General features: G+C 45.3%; 1 pseudogene; it reads left to right on the top strand.

The window, feature by feature from the left end:
* Nucleotides 1-6,560: 6,560 nt before the first annotated feature.
* LOC101563231 lies at nt 6,561-6,889 on the top strand (annotated as a pseudogene).
* Nucleotides 6,890-7,446: the final 557 nt, after the last annotated feature.

The following is a 7,446-nucleotide window of genomic DNA, read 5'->3' as shown; positions in this document are numbered from 1 at the left end:
CACGACAAGCCAAGGACCGTAAGGAAGTTTAAAAAGACACACTTGACAGAAGGCAGGGACATTGAGCAGAGTAAGAAAAGTGACTGTGCTGGCAGCCTGAGGCAGGTAGTCCTGCCTGTCCCTCACTGTCCTGGCAGCAGTGTGACATGAGGAACATGCTGAAAACTATACAAATCCTTGACCAAGCGAGCACAGGAGTCAGGGACCCTCTGTAATTGCAAATCTGCTGCCTGTGACTTCTGAGTCCCCAAAATGGCATGGGCAGAGAGCTAGGACACTGTCCTCATAGTGCAGTATGCAGGAGGTGAAAAGCCCATGCAGGTGACCTCATGCCACACCCTCGCAGCTGCTGATGCTAATCTCGGGTGAGAACCACACCACCTAGGGACTGAAAGCCTGGGTATGGGTCAGTTTTGATGGATTTTTTAAAAAATGTATTTATTTATTTTAGTACAGGGTCTCACTACACAGATCAGACTTGTAGTCAAATCAGACTTGTAGTGACCCTTCCTATTTTTCAGCATCCCAAGCACTGGAATTACAGGTGTGCACCACATGCCCAGTCTTAATCATTGTCTCAGTGTACCCCGGGGCAGGTCCGGCATGGCATGCCAGGGAGAGAACCCCTGGCCCCGGCATCTGCCTAAGCAGGTGCTTTAATCCACTGAGCTATCTGGCCAGCCCCAGATTTTTAACTTTTTAAAATTGAACTGCATCTATTATGTGGCAGTAAATGATAAAAAAGATTGTTATCTACATACATTGAATGCATTCATGACATCCCTCTTTCTTAAAAGATTTCTAAGCTATGTGAGAAGTTCATCTGAGATTTTTAAACAATTGTCACAAAAAGCTGGGTGTGGTGGCACACACTTTGCATGTGAGAAACTGAAGCCCTCTCTTTTTCTCTCAAAGGATGTAAACTAGCTCACCCTGGGCTGCCCTTCCCCAACCCTTATACCAGGGTTATAGTTACTACTGTTTAAAGGACCGTCTGCTTGGCTTGGGTCCCTGGGAGGCAGCCCAGGACTTTCAGTTCCCATATTCCTACTCCAGCTTTTTAGTGACTGCCCAGCCAGGCCTCAGGCCCTCCTCTCAAGCTGTGTAGACTAGCTGATGGGATACATTGTGACCCTTCAACCCAGCCAATGGGGAGAAATCTCTGCAACTTCTCAGGTGTTGGGGATACAAATGAGCCTTCTGCAAGTGCTTACCACCTTGCTTTAAGGGTGTTGCACGTAAGGGTGTTGCACGCCCTTCTGCAGAAGTCAGCTTGCCTTGTGGAGCTTTCTTAGTGTCTGAGTGCTTCATTATCTGCACCAACAAATGGAGTCTGGGGCATAGTCCCAACATCAGGAGACTGAGGCAGAAAGATCACCTGAGTTAAACGCCAGCCTGGGCTACATAATGAGTTCAAGGCCCGCCTGCAATATTTAGAGAGACATGGTCTCAAAACATCAAATTAATTAATTAGTGAATTCTGTTTGAAAATAATTTTAAAAGCCAGGTATGGTTGCACACACTTCTACTCCCAGCACCCAGGAGGATCACCTCAAGTTCAAGCCCAGCCTGGCTACACAATGAGTTCAAGAGCTATCCTGCACCACAAATGAGACTCTGTCTCATAAAACCAAAACAAACTAAATAACAATTTAAAAAATAATGCTCATCCCCAGGGCTACTTAACTCCTGCACTGCCCACCTTAGTCATACTGCAGATCTCCTTCCACACCACACACAGACAGCAAGGCAACAGGGCTTTCACCCTTTGCTGGGCCAGTCACCGTGAAGCATGTTTTTTCCTGTTATTTAGCAGATCAGCACTTTCCTGCTGGCATGAAGGTTGAAGGCCCAGCAGTGTGAGTCCACGTGGAAGGCTGAAGGGTCTGCGCTGGAACCAGAGACAAACATCCAAAAGCAATGGGAAGGTAGGAACTCCTCTGAAGAAGCAATGGGCAATTGTCCTCCTTTCTCTTTCCAGCCAGGCTACAAGCCTATTGGTTGATGCCACTATAGCCAGAGTCAGTCTTCCAACTTTAATTTGCAATCTACCTTGTCAATCACTCAGACACACTGAGAGCCAGGCTCCACGAATCCACTAGGCATCTCGCAATCTGCTGGAGGTGTCAAAATTAGCTATTGCCACGGGCCTTTTCAAAACCACTCTTTATTCTCTTCCTTGTCTCAAAACTTCTTCTCAAAATGGGATGGATGCCTTGGTTAGCATGTAACCCGCTGGAAATCTAAACTTATGTTCTCCCACCCCCTTCCTTGACTCTCTCATGGGTGGGGAGTAGTACTCCTGCTTCTGCCATGCCAGCTGCCACAAAGTCCACGCTGGAATGTGTTGAGCTGATGCAGGTGCTGTGCCCTCAAAGCTCCAGAACTGGGAGAGAAAAACTTTGTTTCTTTATAGAGAACCCAACTTCCAGTATTTCCTTATAGTAATAGCAAATGGACCAGTACTCCTCAAAAGGAGTGGAGATACCTACAAGGGCATCCTGAGGCTGCAAGACTTGCAAAGAGTGGCTGAGCACAAAGACTGTAGGGATGCCAGACATTCATGGGTTGGGAGGCCACCACACCAACTCTGTCCTTTGTCTCCAGACTTCAGCTTCCATGAGGCTCAAATGAACAAATCCCTTTCTTACTGGAGCCTTGCAAATTTTCCCAAGAGGCTCTAGCAATGCCATTTCTCAAAAGTGGCACTGTGTCTTATTTGTTGCTGAATCTATGTGCCTGGCATAGAGCCTCATCTTTGGCAGATGCCTACTACATGTCTGTGGAAGGAATGAAAGAAAGAATCTTTCCTTATTATTTTGCAGCAGGAGGAATCAAGGCTAGGATGCTAGGCCTAAAATTGCTTTCGTAGAAATTTTGGGAAGCCGCATAAGCCTAAAAAAAGAAAGAGAGAGAGACAGATCTTTTACATTTATTTTAAATTTAAACGTCACAGTTGTAACTTAGGCCAGTTGTAAATTATCCTTGTACCGAATAGAATGTAGGTGCTAAGTGAAGACATGTGTCACTCCTGCTGTAAAAGCCCCAATAATTGCTCACAGTTCTTAAAATAAAGTTCCAAATTCCTAGTGTTTTCTGTCTTCCACTTTTTTTCTTCTGGAGATAATTGTAGATGCACGCAGTTGTAAAAGTAACAGAGATCCACGTACTTCTTCCCAGCTCCCCCCAGTAGCATCTTACAAAACTATACTTCATTGTCACAACTGAGATACTGACACCCCCACACACCAAGTACATTCCATGTTCCCCGGCTTTACTTGGATGCATATATATACAGGCTTACAGGGTGTTCAGAGTCTCACTACTAGATCAGACTCATAGTGATCCACCTGCTTACAACGTCCCAAGAGCTGGGATTACAGGCGCATGCCAACACACCCAGTCTCATATGCTTTTGAATGTGTTTTAGGGCATGCATGTATGTTGGTCTGTGCTGCTCTAATGGAATGTTTTAGTCTGGGTAACTTAGCAAGAACAGAAATTTATTTCTTAGAGTTTTAGAAACTGGGGATACCAACATAGAGGTTCTGGCACTGGTGTTGGTGAGGGCTGCATTGTTTCCAAAGCGGCATCCTAAACCTGGCAGAAGGTGGAAGGGCAAGCACATGGAGCTCGCTCCCTCAAGCACTTCTGGAAGGGCACATAATCCCATTCCTGAGGTTTCAAAATCAGCTCCTAATGGCCCCATCTCTTAATACCATCTCCTGGGGGACACATACCTTCAGATTGTAGCAGTGGTGCGTGTGCACCCACATGCGTGTGTCTGGTTCCATAACATTTAATGTGTAGCTTCTCTTCCCACTCATCATGCAGAATGTGGCCCTTACTGCAGGGATGCCTTACATTGGTTTTGGAACCATCTCCCCTTCCCTCCCACTGAGTCCTCTGGCTCCATCCCCAGTCCTTGGCAAACATCAGTCTGTTCTTCACTTCTAAAATTTCCCCATCTCGAAACGTTACACATATAGAGTCTGCCTGTGTGTGAGTAATCTTTGGGACCTAGCTTCCTTCTCTCTGCAGTTTCTGATGGGTTCATCCAAATTGTGATATCAGCAATTGTCCATTTCTTGTTTGTGGTGTGCATAGGCCAAGGTTTGACAAACCACCTGTGTGTTGAGAGACAGCCAGACTATTTTTAGTGCAGCGCTATTACAAACAAAGCTGCTAAAGAACGTGCACATACAAGGATTTGCACAGGATCATGTATGTACAAGTTTTTGTATAAGATCAAGGCCATGCCCACTGCCAGGCATGACAGTGTTCCACACATAAGGGGTTGAGGCAGAAGAATTGCCTTGATTTCAAGGTCAGTCTCGGCTACATAGTGAGTTCAAGGCCAGCCTGGACTACATAGCAAGACCCTATCCAAAAACAAAACAAAACAAAATAGACAAGAATTACAATTTCAATTTTATTCTTTTTTTTTTTTGTTTTTGTTTTTGTTTTTTGTACCAGGAATCAAACTTTGGACCTTCCACACACCAGGCAGGTGCTTATACCACTGAGCTATCTCCCTGGCCTCACATCTTCATTTCTTTGTCTTCCCTTTCCCTTCCTTCTGTCCCTCATTGCATTTTTATTTATTTATTTTTTATTTTTTTAAACCAAGGATTGAACTCAGGCTCTTGCGCTTGCTTGGCAAGCACTTATTCTACTGAGCCATCTCCTCGGCCCCTCTCTCCTCCCTTGCATTTCTTGATCACCTTCCTTTTCTGATACATGTTCACCTCATACAGTGTTTCTATTTTTCAGTACTTCTTGAGCTGTACACTTAAAGTATGTCTAAATTATACTTTAGTAAGGTTTAATACTGTTAGTGGGACACAGAAAAGGAGGCTACTTGGCATTTACACATTGAGCACTGAAATCCCAGAAGAATCATCCTAATTAGAAAGTCTCATATTAACATTATTGTTGCTAGTTTTGTGCTTCTGGGAAGTAGTAACAAGAGAAAGAAAAGGAATAGATATTTTCGAGAGTTCCCTACGGGCACTACCAGGGATTCACTAGAAGGCGAGGCGGAGGGCTCGAGATTTGAATCCACTGCTTATCATCCTGGTGCCACCATCCAGGGAGCTGGAGGGCCTCTGTGTGTCATTGCTTGACTGTCTGGACCCAAAGAAGCTGAGCGAGAGACTCCAATTTGCTAGATTTCTTCCATGTCACACAGCCAGTACATAGTGGCCTTGGACTTGAACTAAATCTGTCTCCAAAGCCTACATTCTTTTGGCTACAAAGCTAGAAGCTGGAAGGCTGTGTTCAGATGCCAGGTCTCAGCCGCTCCCTCTTGATTAGGGTGCCCAGGAGTCCCTGCATCTTGTGCAGCTCTAGCCAGCATGGGATGGAGACATGGGGGACAGTGCATGTTCACTGGAGCTGGTGAGGAGCTGCTGACAGATTTGGGGCTTTGCTTTCTTTCCTTTTTTTTTTTTTTTTTTTTTTTTTCTTTCAGCCACACACTTGTTTTTATTTATGGTTGTGTTCATCACAAATCAATTCCATAACATGGGGATTTACTGCGAATCAAGGCATCAATACCCACACACAGTGCACAACCCAAAGCAGATGTGGAACATTCAGGTATGAAGCAAAAGGCAGTCTCACCACGCCCTTGGCTGCTGGAGGGTTGTTGTTCCTCTGCCTTGTTGGCCTCCCAGGAACTGGCATGGTGACCATGGAGGCTGCAGCTGCTTGGGTATCAGACCGTCACATCAAGCACTCAAGCAAAGAACCTCAGAGTATTTCTAAAAAGCAATCTCCAACCAGGCATGGTGATGTATGCCTGCAATCATTGTACTGAAGAGGCTGAGGCAGAAGGATCCCCATAAGTTCAAGCCCAGCCTGGGCTATATAGTGAGTCCAAGTCCAGCCTGAACTATACAGTGATACCTTTTAATAATAATAATTAAGTAAAAATTAAAAAGCTTTCTCTCTATAGAGCAGGTGTCGAAGGTGGGCTTTCCAGACTCAAGGCTGGTGTGGGCTTGGGAACAGTTTTCTAAAGTTACTCTCAGGATGTAGCCTGCACACATCCTGACTGCAGCTGACCGACCCTCTGATTGCTTGCTTCCTGTGGCAAAAGTCTTGCAGCTTAGAGCATGGTCCTAGTGTAGTCCCCCTAGTTTAAGAATCTGGGCCTCAGTGAGCTCACTCCCAGCTCATCCTACACTCACCAGATGCACAGGTCGACAACTGGTCAGGCTTCTTTTAATCCATGTTCTATTACTCTAATGAAATGACTGATGCTGGGTACTCTGTCAGGAAGAGGTTTATGTAGATCTCAGTTTTTGGGGTGGGCTCAGGTCAGCTCTGGTGAGGACCCGTGGCAGACAACACAAATGCACAGGACAGGGAGATGTTGCCTCATGAGACAGAAAGCCAGAGAGACAGGCCCCCTGAAAGAATTATATTTCTGTGGGTTTCCACAGCGGCTGAACAAGTGGTGGGCTGGGTGCTTCCTGCAGGCTCCATGGCAGGAAGCGCCTCCTGCAGGGACTGAGTATCAATGCAAGCCTGAAAAAGATACTCTCTCCTGCGCCATGGCCTGTCAGTTATACAGAAGGGCCACCTTGGGAAACAGTCTTCAGGAAAGCCTGGATGAGCTCACACAGTCTCAACAGGTCACCCCCAACTTGCCCTACATGTTCTCCTTCAGTTCGATGAGGCTATAAATTCCGCACTGGCTCAGAGGGTCAGGAACAGAGTCAATTTCAGGGGCTCTCTAAACATGTACATGTTCTGCGGTAATGTGTGGACTTTTGCACTGAATGGCATAGAATTCAGAGAGGTGACAGAACTCGTTACAGTGGATGAAGCGAAAATCATGATGCGTGATGGTAAAAATACTGGCTCTAGTACTACAGAATGAATGGGAAGGAAAAGCGGCCCTTTATGCCATCGTCTGCTGTCATTCATCGCTTTTGAAGAGAAGCATAGAAGAGACTTAATTTCTTCTAGCATTGCAGAAATGACCACACTGTGCCGTGGAGAATTCTGGCAGAAAAATGCTTACAAGTCTATCCTTTTACAATACCTGTACTGTAAAGCATGAAGAAACATAACTTTTTAAAATGATAAGTCAAACATTATAGCCCTCCTAAGAACAGTCTTTAATAAACCCATTTTAAAACTAAAAAAAAAAAAAAAAAAAAAAAAAAAGAATTACATTACTGTAATCCCAGCACTCAGGAGGGTAAGGCAGGGGATCACTGAGGCCAGCCTGTTTTACATGGTGAGACCCTGCCTCAAACAAACAAACAAATGAACAAACCCAAAAAGTACTATATTACTCCTTTCTGAAGGACATGCTTCAGGTGATCCAACTGACAGCCACCTTGAACAGATATTGTCTGAAAGGTCTTGACAATGCCTTACCTTATAAGATTACCACCTGGGGACCAAGCCTGCTACACAGACTCTTGGGAA

The sequence above is a fragment of the Octodon degus genome, unplaced genomic scaffold (assembly GCF_000260255.1).
Source record: "Octodon degus isolate 3935 unplaced genomic scaffold, OctDeg1.0 scaffold00233, whole genome shotgun sequence".
Classification (NCBI taxonomy): domain Eukaryota; kingdom Metazoa; phylum Chordata; class Mammalia; order Rodentia; family Octodontidae; genus Octodon; species Octodon degus.
The sequence above is the reverse complement of the archived record's forward strand: the minus strand, read 5'-3'. Positions and strand labels throughout refer to the sequence as shown.